Below are 14,917 nucleotides of genomic sequence, written 5' to 3' on the forward strand. Positions count from 1 at the left end.
CAAGCACTGCTCCACGCATACGCGTCGTTTCGGATCGGATTGTAGTGAGCATGTAAAAGATTTTCCATCAGATTGTTGATTAGAGTGAGCATAAACGTCTCCGTCTGAATCTGTAATACAACTGGCAAAAATCTTTGCATGTAAACACAGCCATTGACTAATTGGTGTTAGCCTGAGTTACAGGGGTCCTCTATGAAATGAGACCCTCAAATAAAAAGAGCATCGCTTCATTTTTCATTTCTTTTATTGACGTATAAAGCCCTATATGGGCTCTCTCCTGAGTACCTGCAAGACCTTATTTCCCATTACAAGCCATCACGACTACTCAGATCCCAGAGCGCTGGCTTATTAATAGTTCCCAGAATTCATAAGGCTTCAGCTGGGGGAAGAGCCTTTTCTTATAAAGCCCCCAAACTCTGGAATGATCTTCCAGAAACTGTTCGGGACTCAGACACAGTCTCAATCTTTAAGACTAGGCTGAAAACTCACTTGTTCAGTTTAGCTTTTGGTAGCTAATGTTCCCCCTTAGATAAAGGCAGCAGATCCAGGGGTCCATGGACACAGGGAATTATAGTAAACTGAGACGCTGGTGCTGCCGTCCCGCCGCTCACACGCGGTCACTCAGGTTTGTGGACGGTGGAGCGGAGGGATGCCGAACTGTCTCAGAGTGCTGCCGTGTCTGTGTGTCCTTCTGGTTCTCTCCTGTTAGTTAAGCTGTCATAGTCAGATCTGCCGGAGTCGTTAGCCACACTCTGGGAATGTTCACATTCCCTGTTTTACGTACAAACAGACAGAATAAAACTAATTCCCTCTCCCTGCCATTTTTCCGAGTATACAACCGCCCACATGTCCGGCCGGACACTGAAGGACGACTGACTGCTGAGCCCCCCTGCTACCCACTTCAGACCAGCTGCCCATGCCCCAGCTACCACCACCTGCCTTAGACTAACTGCCCACCCTACACTGAAGTTCTCATAGACTCCCAGCTATTACTACTACTAATATTACTGCTATTAATATTAGTAATGTAATCACTTGTAGGTAGTTTGACCAGGGGAGGACTGGTCCCCCCTGGTGAACCTGGTTCCTCCCAAGGTTTCTTCATCAGTTCTGAGGGAGGTTCTCCTTGCCACTGTTGCCCCTGGCTTGCCTGCCATGGGGGGTTTACATTCTTGTTAAAACTTTGTCTTTTCTGGAATTCTGTGAAGCTGCTTTGTGACAACATCCGTTGTAAAAAGCACCACAAATAAATTTGATTTGATTCATTAACAGCTACTAGCACTGCTCTGTGGGCGACCCTGCCCGTCTGCAGGGACAGCAGAGGAGGGGAAAGTTCAGCTCCTCACTGCTGGGCTTTAGTTACATTTAGGGATCTTACGCCTTCAAAGAGGGGGGCAGTTATTTATTATCACCCCCCCTAATTCTTCAGTGATATGAAGCTGAAGTCAGATATTCTCCAGATTCTTGTTCAAATTTTCCCCGTTCCACCTTAAATGGTACCATGATATATATTATACATATGGGACATTAGCGTGACCCACATCCTGGTATTGTGTGAAAACCTGTGTGTGTGTGTGTGTGTGTGTGTGTGTGTTGTATGTGAGGGGGTCTCATGAAGGCAGTAAAGGGAAACACGTGCAGTGTGTGCAGTGATGAAGGAGGGGACATTCAGGCCTTCAAACAGCACTGACCGCTCTCTCAGGGTGGAGCCCCACTGCTGTGTGTCCGTCTCCTTGGCAACTCATGACAACACAGGGGCACCAGAGCCTGTGTGTGTCGGGGTGGGGGGATCGAGGGGGGGTCAGTGTGTGAGTGTGTGAGTGTGTTCCTTCATTTACACACTTCCTGTATTTAAATCACTGCACAGCACTCACGTCCAGTCCAGCATCCTTCAGACTGACCACTGAAACGGTCACAAGTTCAGACAGTCACAAGCTCCAGTGCAGAGCTCGGCCCCCAGCTCAATACACGGACAATAGGTGGACAGTAAGTGTGTTTGTCCCTCAGTGTCCAGAGGAAATGACATGATCTTCAAACTCGATTTACTTCTGGAACTGAGTGATCATTTACTAAAGCTCGCTCGCTCACACTTTCCTCTCTCTCTCTCGCTCTATCCTTCTCCTACTCCCTCTCTTCCTTTCTTTCTCCTGGTCTCTTTCTCTGCCTTTCTCTCTTTCTTCTTTATCCCTTTCAGTTCTTTTTTGCTCTCTGCCTCTTCCTTTCTCTCTCCCCTCATCTCTCTCTCCTTCTTTCTCTCCACTCATCTCTCTCCTTTCTTTCTTCCCTCACCTCTCTCCTTCTTTTTCCCTCCCCTCATCCCTCTCTCCTTCTTTCTCTCTCCCCTCATCTCTCTCCTTCATTACTCTCCTCATCTCTCTCCTTTATCTCTCCCCTCATCTCTCTCTCCTTCTTTCTCTCTCCCCTTATCTCTCTCCTTCTTTCTCTCTCCCCTCATCTCTCTCCTTCATTACTCTCCTCATCTCTCTCCTTTATCTCTCCCCTCATCTCTCTCTCCTTCTTTCTCTCTCCCCTCATCTCTCTCCTTCATTACTCTCCTCATCTCTCTCCTTTATCTCTCCCCTCATCTCTCTCTCCTTCTTTCTCTCTCCCCTTATCTCTCTCTCCTTCTTTCTCTCTCCCCTCATCTCTCTCCTTCATTACTGTCCTCATCTCTCTCCTTTATCTCTCACCTCATCTCTCTCTCCTTCTTTCTCTCTCCCCTCATCTCTCTCCTTCATTACTGTCCTCATCTCTCTCCTTTATCTCTCCCCTCATCTCTCTCTCCTTCTTTCTCTCTCCCCTCATACGTGGACACTGTAAATAACATCAATACTTTTGCGAAAGTCGTGCTTATGAAGCTGCAATGGTGAACTTTTTCAGAGTTACAAGCATCTTTACTGTCGACCCTCACATAAAGCACACACTATGGCTGTGAGGATGAAAGAGCAGCGGGCAGTTTAAAGCCTGTTCAGTCGTTTTAAGTTTTCAGTTCTCGGGTCAGCAAAGGGGCTCAGATGTGCGCGATATGTTCATCGATGTTTTTGGGTTAAACGTCAGAGATCAGAGTGGGTCTGTGGTGGGAGGGGGCTTTATTCTGCCAGGGCCATCTCTTTCACATCTGGCTTTTGCCTCCAAGCAGGAAGGATGGCCTGATTAGCAGGAAATTTCACCTTTTCACTCCCTGACCAGGACAAATGGCTTTTGGCCAGAAAACGTCTGTAACATTCAGTTTTTTTCGAGAAGTTGGCTTCATACTGTACAGAAAACACGTGCATTTCTGTGCTGTCACAGATGTTGCTTGTGCTGGTACAGCACATCTACAAATGCAAAAAAAAAGAAAAAGTTGACTGAGCCGTCCAGAAACGGCACTGACTTCTCTGGGCTTGAGCTCACTTTGAAAAGGACTGATGCTCTGTGGAAACGTGTCCTGTATAGGTCAAAGAAAAGACCATTACAATTGTTACCAGCATAAATTACGAAAGCCAGCATCTGTCATGGTTTCCAGTGCGCCCTAGAATGGCCGCAGTAGTGAGAGCTCTGGGTAAACTGTGTTTTATTGTGCTGTTTCTTGTGTTTTTGCACATACCGCTTTTAAGATCATTCGACATGATCGACAAACTATTTTTTACCTGAGCCCCCTGGTATGGGGGGTTATTAGTGGGTAACCTGCGCATCTGTGAAAGCACCATTAACACTGAACACCTTTTGGAGCGACACACGCTGCCTTCTAGTTGACGTCTTTTTCAGGGACGTCCCGGCTTATTTCAACATGACAACAGCAAGAAACATTTTCACATGTTCTAGGTGTCTTTTATCCTATTAAATACATGTCTAATGCAACGTACTAATCGCTGCTTTCTGTTTTAATTAGCATTTCATAGACTTTGGAGCTGAGGTTTGTAGCAGAAAAAGCAGAAAGAGAAAAAAAGACAAATACGTTAGATAAGAAAGAAATGGAGTGTATGACCATAGGCTCCTGAATAAGGCACTGTTGCTGTGACAGTGAAGAATGTGGATCGGTGGCGTCTGACTGATATCTGATTCTTTTTTAATAATAAAGCTTGATACTGATCTATTATATTAAATCTGCTAATAAATACAAGGCTTCATTTCTCAAAAAACTGTCCCAGCACAGACAGTGATGGCACAAATCAGCACTAGTGCAGCCCAAACTGATAGCGCTATTTTTATTCTTTTCCTGATTGCAGGGGGTGCTGACCTCACGCAGGTCCTGACCTACTTCTCTACTGCACACTGCGCTGTCTGGAAGGCGAGAGCAGCTTCTTACTCAGGTATGTAATGTTTATCTGTTCTTTGCTACCTGCGTTCTGTTCTTATCCTATCTGAGGCATCTGATACAAAGCATGACGTTACGGCTCAAATTTATACACAAACAAGTTTACCGTGTCTGTGTGTGTTACTGGGCAGGGCGACACGCTCTCTACACTCCTGGAATGCTCTGATGGCTATCCAGCAGTGTCGTAGTCCAGGACCAAGCATGCTTAACCCTTAGATGCTCTACTTAGTCGACTATTCCAATTAAGACATGTACATGCACATATTCTGCTCCGATTGAGCTAGTCGGATAGTTGACGGATAATTAGTCAGGTAGTTAATGGATTATCAGGCTACTAAGAAAACAGAGAACATTTGCACTAGGATGGCCAAACTGGACGTCTGAGGTATGAGGTTTTAAGGTTTTTGCACAAAATGCAACCAACTTCAAGGACTAAACTTCGAAGGTGCGTCTGCAGACTCCTTTGAAGAACTTCAAAGTGAGTCTCCTGAAAAGGACGGAAGCTGGAATAAAGGTGAGGAGTGGACAAACGTTTTCCATGTCTAGTTTGACCATAAGGAACTTTAGGCAGCAGAGGTTCTGGGTACAAACACGCACCTCTCAGGTCTTAGACAGCGCGAATGAGCAGGAGTGGAGCTTCACTCAGGCATTTTTATAGCAGGGCCTCTCAGCGAGTCGAGTCTGGCTGCAGCTGTTAGCCTGGTTTGGATTCAGCGTCAACACCAGCTTTCAAACAACAACAAAACCACAAGCACCAAACCACACTCGCCACGCTGCCTGTTAGCAACCGCAGCACTGTTCCCCCGGGGGCAGCCGCAGGACAGTCTCAGCAGTTCGTCTTCTGGCCTTTTCCTATCAGTATCAGATATCCGGTGGTTCATTTCGGAGACTCCTTGCATGGAGAAACAGGGACAGCAATGGAAGGAACAGGGTTTGTGTGGCCTCACAGTTACAAGGGGTCATGAAATCACCCCCCAGTTGGGTTCAGTTATGATCTGGCAACCCAGTCAACACGACGAATGTTCGCTGCTCAAAACCTTCACATTATTGTTTGTTTTGCATGAGGAAGCAGCTACATTGCCTTGCTACATTAGGAAAACATTTGATGGCACCTTTGAAATGAATCCGTCAGCGTGTTACAGTATGTCTAGATATAGTACATGCGACAAAACGTACAATATTTTTCATATAACATAATGGAAACATTTGCCCTGTATGCCTTAGAAGTTCTGCTACATTATATAAAGTAGGCTCTATGTTGATATGATGAGGTTTCTGTCAAAAGTGCTTAACATATGTTTGGGACGGTGTCGAGTGTCGGCCTGATATCATGCTCATTTTACTCGTACTCGTAAAACATAACAACGTCTGATAGCAGCTGATGCTGCGGGACGTAAAATTTGTGTACCCTGGACACCAAGTCGATGGTCACTTTGAACCATTATATCTTGGTGAATTCCTGCCAGGCATTCAGTGGCTATTAGCATGTTTTAAGCACACAAACGTAATGATAACCAACTGCCCGATATGTGTGGAGACAGGTATGTAGGGCTGGGCAATAAAATGATAACAATAATTATCGTGATATAACTTTTGTTGAAAGAAATATAAGAAATGTTTGATAAATGTTCGATATAAGAGACTATTCTCTCACCTCTGTGTTCTAGCGACATCCCTGGTGGCACTTCCGAGTGGAGCAGTCGGCAATCTGTTGACTAAAATGACGGTCTGTTGACGGTCATGGGCTGGAGGTTACTCCACAACCACGGGTTGCTTTTTTTCAGCATTACACAACTTTACCAGCCTTTTGTTTCTCCCATCCCAACTTTTTTGGAACCTGTTGTTGGCATCAAATTTAAAAGGGGCATATATGTTTCTGAAAACAATAACATTTCTCAGTTTCATTTATAACATTTGCTAAGTTCTCTTTGAAACATTTCCAAAGAAATAAAGGGTTTAAATGATTTGCACACCACTGCATTTTGTTTTCTTTCACATTTTTCACTGCGTCCCGTTGTATTATAACGTTAAGCGAGCTGAATTATGGCCCAGAGTGCCGCGTCTCTTTGAAGCTGCGTTTGTATGAGCAGTATAACAATATAACAGACAGGCTTCTTCATGTTAGGATGCCCACACCCAAATCCCTGAGTCAACACCGTGAGTCCTGCATGAGTACAGTGCCTGTACGAGCTCACTCAGCTCCAGGTTCATGTTCTCCTGTTCCCGTGTGTGTGACGAGCAGACAGTGTGCGGATTGTTGAGTTTGAGGAACTGCAGAGGTGAGTCTGGTTAAACATTAGCTTATACGCACCGCGATTCTGATGGATTACCCAGCACTTCATAACTCTAGGACAGGAGGAAGACGAGGGAAGTGCTTAAGTGGTAGCTGTGTGTGTGTGTGTGTGTGTGTGTGTGTGTGTGTGTGTGTGTGTGTGTGTGCAGTGACTCAGATCTGTCCCAATCTCTGACGGACCTACATATCACTGCTGCTGTGAGATCATATCGTTTAATGCATTTTAACGTAATAAGACTTTATATATACAGTGTTGGACCATTTCTGTTGTATGAAATGTCCACATGAATAAAGAGGGACTGGCATTTTTTTAATGGACATACATGATGTTATGACCGTCAGCTTATACTACAGTGTCTCCCCAGTCAGTAACACTTCATTTTGAGGTCTGAACTGTTAGCACGCAATTAATAAAGTCCTAATAAGAGCCATATTACTCGTAAGCAAGCACAGAAATATAAATGTGTTTATAAGATGCGATAATAAGGTCCAGGTGTTCCCTGGTTGCTTTGAGTTAAACGGTAGAGGCTTTCAGTTGCTTGTGTTTGTTCATCAATGACTATAAACATGCAATAATGATCTGAAGTCACAGACCAAACATGACAGTAAATGCTGATAAATGGTCACATTTCATTTGCAAGCGCAGAGTAGAAATGGCCTAAAGCCATTGGTATGATGGTTAAAGGAGGAGCTTATAAATGTTGTTAGATTCCTTAAAAATAGTGATAAAATCCATTTGTAATCATTTTTAAGTCCAAAAACGAAACTTGTGCTTACAAATGACCTGGAAATAGTTTATAAAGACCAAGATCTTAAGACTGTAACTAAAGTGGAACATCATTCTTGATAACCTTTACCCTACTAATAAAAATGACTATTTCTATGTAGGGCTGAACGATTTGGGGAAAATATGTAATTGCGATCATTACAGTGACAAATAAAAGTAGACTGCGCAGATTAAGCAGCTCCCAGATGGCTGCTTAGGTCTTGCCGGGCAGTTACTATGGCATTTTACATGATTGCTAGGCTGTTGCTAGGTGGTTACTATGGTAACCCAGTTGGTTGTTGAGTGTTATTAAGTGGTTGCCATGGTAGGGTACTGGGGTACCGGTAGCTGGTTAGCATGAGATCCCATATGGGTTGCTACGGTTGCTGATAGTTTTTTTTTTTTTTATGGTTGCTTATTCCAGGTGATTGCAAGGCTGTGGCTAGGTGGTTGCTACACCATCCCAGGTGGTTGCTATGCTATCCCAGATGATTGTTTGGTGGTTCCACAATATCCCAAGTGGTTTCTTCGTTGTTGCTAGATTGTTGCTATGGTGTTCCAGGTGGTTGCTGGAGTGTTGCGAAGCTATTGCTATGGTATCCCACATGGCATTGGTAAAGGTTTTCTTTCACTGTAAATCTATCTATCTATCTGTCTATCTATCTATCTATCTATCTATCTATCTATCTATCTATCTATCTATCTATCTATCTATCTATCTATCTATCTATCTATCTGGCATCCTTGAAAGCTCTACCACCTGAGACTCTGCACTACTTTTAGCCGTTAATAGTTCTCTTTTAGCCTTTCGCACACCAAGAAAGCTCAGCTCAGAAAGCAGGCCGTCGGATTTCAGCTATTAAACATATTAACAGGATGAATCACTAATAACAGAATTATTGTTCTTTGTTGTTAGAGTTGTTGCTAATTACTTTGTATGCCAGTGAAGTGAGCCCTGAACTGAGACCTGAACTCGAAGAAAGGAGAGAAAGGAGAGAGGGGATTGGGAAAGAGAATAGGCTGGTGAGGGAGGAAGGAGAGAAAAGAGAAAGCAGTGAATGGAGAGATTGAGCACATGCGGATAAACAGAAAAGGAGCCGATAAAAAGGGGGAGGAGGGGAGAAAAGAGAGAGAAAGGATGTTTACAGGGGAATAAACAATGATACGAGGGAGTTTACACACACACAAAGAGGTGGTGTTGGGTCATGGGCAAGTCAAAGAGAGGGAGAGAGAGAGAGAGAGAGAGGGAGAGAGAGAGAAAGAGAGAGAGAGAGAGAGAGAGAGAGAACGAAACAGAGAGAGAAGCCCAGACGGTTCACTCAGACGGTAAACACACGGCTGTGTAATTGCTGTCAGAGTGCCAGCAGAGCGAGGGACTGTCCGCTGCTCCACTTTTTCAGCTGAGTCACTGCAGGAGATGAGGCCTGGCCCGTTCACATGAGCCCTGAATGAGTGTCTGTTCTTAGCCATTAGCTGCGCAGGCACGCTGCCCTTACTGCTGTCTGTTTTTGCTGCTCTCAGCCTCAGACGCTCCACCCACTGAGGCACACGCAGCGTCTGATACCTACTGAATGCTAAGCAGTCTATTGAGACTGCGTCAGTGGCGTTTTGACTGGCTGTGCTCGTGTTTACACTCTCCCAGGCATTTTAATCTGTCTGTTGGGAAGCATAGTTTTGCTAACAGCTGCCCACTCTTGAGTCCAGATACGAGCCTTTCTGAGCAAGACATGGACGCTGGATTACAAAGAAATGATGTTTACTTAATCTCATTACAGACTAAGGCTCAATCCCATTTCACTGAGCCCGTAGCCCTCTGTTTGGCGCGTTCACGTCTAGGCGTAGGGTGTCCCGGTTCTTGTTGAGGATAGGGCGAAGTGTTAGGGCTACATGACCCTCCAAACGGAGGTTTTTCAGAGTGATATGAGGGAAAAAAAGAGAAGCTGGTAAGACGGAGCACACGAGACTACAGAAACCCACATATGTAAGTATATAAAACTACGATAACCAGTGAATTATCTTAGTTTAATGATGTTTCAGTGAATTATGGTCGTTTTCTTCATAACAAGCATAAAAAATGGTTAAAAGCACGCTAAGGTCTTGGTAGCTAGCTAGCTAACATTCCCGTCCCACCTCAAATGGTCCCAGCAGTTCTGACGCCTGAAGTGCTAGAACGAAAATAGCTGCGCTATTTAAGGTGGAACGGGAAAATGCGAAGAAGAATAGCTGACTTCTTATCACCAACGAATTAGCGGTGGGTGATAATGATTGTCTTATACCCCCACTTTGGAAGCATATGGTCCAGGGACTTCACTGCAAACTGGTTGAGCTTTTCTTAGGTTATAGAAGTGTGACACTTTGGGCCCAGTGGGTTCTGGGTGTTTGGATCACCCATCACACCGTCCTCAGCAGTTCTCCAGCCATTTCCTTTAAAGCGTTCAGAAGCTAGTAAGTGAGATATCTTCACATTTCATGACACATGACTGTGTTTCAGGTCTTAAAAATCTACACCCATGGCAAAAAGGGTTCTGTTTAGCACCAAAAAGAGGTTCTTTGGTGTGTAACAGTAATGGAACGATTTTTTTTTCAGAAAGGGTTCTATATAGAACCATCTACAACACATTCTGAAGAACACGACAATCTGAAGAACCCTTTATTGATGCACAGAACAGCTTGCAAAGGGTTCTTCGAGTGTTCATGGTTCTATATAAAACCATTTTCTGTACTGAAGAACTGCTCCAGGACCAACAAGCTGATTGAAGGCCCCTCAAACAGACCATTGCAAGCTTTCTCAATCATATTGCAACAAGTGACCAGACTCCTCCTTTATAACACCCCAGCTTGCTGAATTTTAGCATATTAGCATTGGAATGTTAGCATTATAGCATTTTTTCCAATGTTAGCACTTAAGGGCATTTAAACTCATATGTTTAATAGCTTTTATTTAACGTTAGCAATCAAAAAGCTAAGGAAAAACACTTTTGGACTAAAGAACCTTTCAAATGATGAATACCATTGTTTGTAAATGAGATGTCCATTTTCAATGAGCTTGGGCCCAGAGAAGGCGGCAGCATTGTTTGTAAATGAGATGTAAGAGTGTGAATCTTTTAAAGCTTAAAAACCTGCAGATAATGTCAAGTTCATCCAAGCCAAGAACCTTTGTTTTTAAGGGTGTAGGCCTACAGAGAGTGAGCGAGATAGAGAGAGTAGATGCTAAAGGATACGATGGTGTTTCTTGACACATCTCTGTTGTGGTGGTCAGCTGCAGATGGCGTGAGTGGACACGATTTGCAGCGCTCCATTCAGTTTAACAGCAGTCACTGGTAATGAGGGACAGTGCAGTTTAGCTGGTCAGATAACTTGCATGCATTTTTTAGTATTTCAGTTTCCTCCAATGTCCCCTTCTAGTATTTATGTGCTTTAATGTAGCAAAAGCAGTCATAAGGCATAATTCATGATCATTTTCCAACCTCTCTTCATCCTTTAGAAGTAAACTGTTTTGGTTACAGTACCTTTAGGACTGATATATGTCCAGTCTAGGATAAAATGTACAGCGCAAACTTTTAATTTGGAGAGAAATTCTTAGGCATGTTGGATAAAATGAACTTCAGCCCGTCTTTTAGGATGTGCGGTTCCTTTAAAAGGCTGTAATGATAAATTTCCTTCCTGACAGCCATGAACAGCACAACGTTTAATCTTTTCCTCTTCAATACTTTCTTTACACACACAAATTCAAGGCAAGATTCCACCAACTTTTTCAATATTTCTGCATAATTGAGTCATTACAATATAGAGATACAGGACACAGTGGTGGTGATGGGAACCAGACTTCTCTCTCTGCTCCGTCACAGGAAGTTATTGCATGAAGTGGTTGTGGATACAGAGTCTGATGAGATCAGATTTTGGCCTTCAAGTATATTTTTCAAAATTGGTTCATGGCAGAGTAACACGCAGAGTAAAACGAGTGTTTTGAGGCAAAATAGAAAAAAATTGTTTCAGATTTATGGCTATTTTACCATCATCAACATCACATAAAAACTCAGAAGACATGTATGGGTTCACTGGTAGTTCTGGATAGTTAAAAAAGTGGAGCAAAGAGCCGACAGAGGGAAGCATGTCCAGCTCTAATAAATAAAAAAATAAAACAAAAGTCAAAGTTTCTGGCTCCGTCTTCAAAGAACATTATAAGAACTTGGCAGGAGCAATGTTTCGTGATGCAGCGGTGAGGGTGGGAACAGTGGTGCTGTGACGTAAACAGGAAATCCACCGTAAAGCAGACCGTATCATTTCAGTTCAGCCTTTGCTGGCCTACGCAGCCTTCAAAGGACACGCCTTTCTAGACCGCTCCCTCAGAAGGATGCAGCCCCTGAGGTGGGACACAGCTATGGACATACACAGTCACAACTGCTTGTCTTTGGGCTGTGGAAGGAAACCAGAGCACCTGGAGGAAACCTATGCAAACACACTAAGAAACTCCACACAGAAAAGACCCCTGGTTGCCCGCCTGGGGAATCGAACCCAGGCCCTTCTTTGTGTGAGGTGACGGCGCTACCCACTGATTATTCTCTCCTCGGTGAAACAGTTGTTCAATGTTCTTTAAGTGCTGATAATGTCCATGATACAGAGACAATATACACACTATACGGGCCTGTTGGCCATCCCATTTCAAAACCATGGGCATGGAGTTGCCCCCCTTTGCGGCTGTACCAGCCTTTAATCTTCTTTACAGGCTTTCCAAGATTTTGGATTGAAATGGCTATATTTGTGTTGTAGACATTGCGTCCCTGTTTCCTATCACCACTGTAAAGAAATCAGAGTTAGTGTCTCTAGAATGGAGCATTTTGCATCAAACCATGACTCTTTTTGCTTGTCAACTGTTGAATTATGCAGAAAGTTGGAAGGTTTTGTTGGAAAAGCTTACTCTTGGATTGCATGGTCAAGAGATATACATGGATAAATACGGGCAAACTAACAACACTGCAATTACAGTGTGGCTAAATAGTGGTTCAAATGTTTCAGGCTGACCTTTAGCCACACTGCAATCGCAGTGTTGTTATTTAGTCCATAACGACACAGCAGCAACAGAGAAGAGCTGGGAAGCTGATCCCGGATCAGATGAAAGAGGAAGTAGGGATGGGAAAACTAGGCTGCCTTATCAGTTGATCTCAGAGCCGAGCTGTTTGAAAGATGTGTTGACATTGTGTATCATGTGTACATCTCTGAAGCGGTCAATAAAGCCTCTGTGTGTGTGTTTGTGTTAGAGAACATGTGAAAGGATATGTCGAGGATGGGATTGAGATTAAGGCCCTGCGAACATGAGGAAAAGATTATGCTGTGAGATTAAATATTGACAAACACATACTGTCAGGAAAGCGCTGGTCAAACACAGCTTGGCTTCACAGCTCACAGGGCAGCGGAGTTCAGAGCTTTCCTGTCCGGTCTGAGCAGTAGCACGGAAAGGTAGGTGAGTACGCTGGGCTAACACCACTGCTGGCATCCCTTAGTCCATTTCATTACCTGAAAGCAGCTTATCCTCTTATCCTCTGTGTATGAGTTTCCATTTAGGTTGATTTAATTATCACGCCTGATTGAAAGCATGTGCTCTTTTATGGCTCTCTTTGGGAGAGAACTGCAGCAGTGGTCCGCAAGTGCATGCAGCATTATGCCCAGATAAGGTGGTCAAATGCATTCACTTCTCTTAAATCAGAATTGCATAGTAAGACACGTGTATGTCCTTGACAGCAGGGGTGGGCGATATGGCAAAAACATAGCATCACAATACCTAATGACATTTTAACTTCACTTCCGGCATTTGGCTGACGCTCTTATCCAGAGCTACTTACAGTTTGATCATTGTACACAGGTAGGCCAAGGTAGTGTTGGGAGTCTTGCCCAAGGACTCCTATTGGTATAATGTAGGGTGCTGCCCAGGCAGGGCATTGAACCCCAGTCTACAGTGTGCAAAGCAAAGGTGTTACCCACTACACTAACCACCCCAAAACACAGCTGGCATTGCATCGGTTTGGGAAGTGCCCCAATTAAAAACGCCAAATGAGCGAAGGCAGCATCAGCGCATGCTGGTTGCCGATCTCAGTGCTATGTGTGGTGTAGTGGGTAACATTTCTGCCTCCGATGCTGTAGACTGAGGTTCAGTGCCCTGTCTGGATAAGTACCCTACAATATACCAATAAGAGTCGTTGGCCAAGACTCTTTACAGATGAGTAACGGCAGAGCAATAAAGTACCTCTTGCCTCAGTGACCTGGCTACACTCAAATTGACAGACCAATCGTAAAGGAGCAGATATCCAGTAAGGTTTATTGTTATTGCTCTGAGTGTGATCCATTTTATGGAAATAGTTCAAACGGCGGCACATGTGAGAGTAAACGAGCACTTTAGCCATTACAGTGTGAAACCAGCCAAAGCAAATGAGAAAGATTCAGCGTCATTAAAAGCCAAGCTCTGGCTCGGACTTCAGCAATCGCACAAATGAAGACAGCGGTAGTTGGACGTTTCCCGCTGGGTTCGGGAGAAGAGCACACACTGTTCCTTCTTGTTCTTACTCTGTCAGAGCGGTCAGTATCGCCATTCACACAAAAGCCGACTTTATAGGTTAACAGATAAAGGGCAGAAGCTGTAGCAACAGTGTAACGTGTGCTGTGCCTGAGGACTGCAGGAAGGTTTCCATAGTCTGCTTATTGTACTGGTGTCGAACCAGAAATCTGGTGAATTCAGATCTGACCAGAACGGAGAACCGAATGGTAACAGGCCTTATCTACGAGTTTAGCTCTTGGCTGGATTTTTCGTCCCGTCGTCCACCTGTTTAATGTTGCGGCTTGCGGTCTGTTTTAAAGTCACGTGGAACGCAGTCGGAATTCTTCACAAGGCCAGGATGTTCTGCGAGGTCTTCAAGTCACGCTTCCTGCGCTGAAGTGCTTCATCAGCGGCCAGGGGATAGAGGTGGTGGCCTGTTCATGTTTAGCTCGTTGTAGGGACCAGGCCTGTCTCACCAAACCAGGTTTCTGGCTTAGCCAGCTAGCTCCAATCTCGGATCCGACTCTGGATTTTCCGTCTCATGACGGTGGATCACTTTAACTGGAATACGCTGCCGTGGGAACTTATGCTGCACACTTAGGGCTTTTGTCTCGAATACTTGAGTCCACACTGAGGTCCGATTCTGGGCTCGTTACACGCTAATGTGGGCATTAATACGGGCACTACACCAGCCGCTGAGTGACCCATGACTTCATGGCTGTGTTGAATTCACTGCTGGATGTGAAACGTTGAATAGAAATCACTGAATTTACTGATCTACGGTTTTTATTCAAACCTCTGAAAGATGAAATATTGCTGTACATATTGTGTATCATGAACGTTTGGAGCCCCTAAAGTGACATGGTGATTATATTTTAATAAGGTGTGGCCTCTAATTAATATCTTGAGTCCACAAGTTATTTTATTGAGGCCACAATTTATTATTCAGGCAACAAATTAGTTTATTTGGAGGCCACAAATTACTAAATTGAGGCAACAAATTTATACGCTGAGGCCACAATTCACCATATT

At 44.2% G+C, this 14,917-nt stretch overlaps 1 protein-coding gene across 1 annotated transcript in view; it reads left to right on the top strand.

The window, feature by feature from the left end:
* The window catches only part of add3a (adducin 3 (gamma) a), a 178,464-nt gene that overhangs the window by 103,950 nt on the left and 59,597 nt on the right, over positions 1-14,917 (top strand). Inside the window, exon 3 of the mRNA XM_037534541.1 lies at positions 4,209-4,292. The gene's annotated coding sequence lies outside the window, so the exon portion shown is untranslated. The remainder of the gene's footprint in view (positions 1-4,208; positions 4,293-14,917) is intronic.

This window comes from Pygocentrus nattereri, chromosome 25 (assembly GCF_015220715.1).
Source record: "Pygocentrus nattereri isolate fPygNat1 chromosome 25, fPygNat1.pri, whole genome shotgun sequence".
Classification (NCBI taxonomy): domain Eukaryota; kingdom Metazoa; phylum Chordata; class Actinopteri; order Characiformes; family Serrasalmidae; genus Pygocentrus; species Pygocentrus nattereri.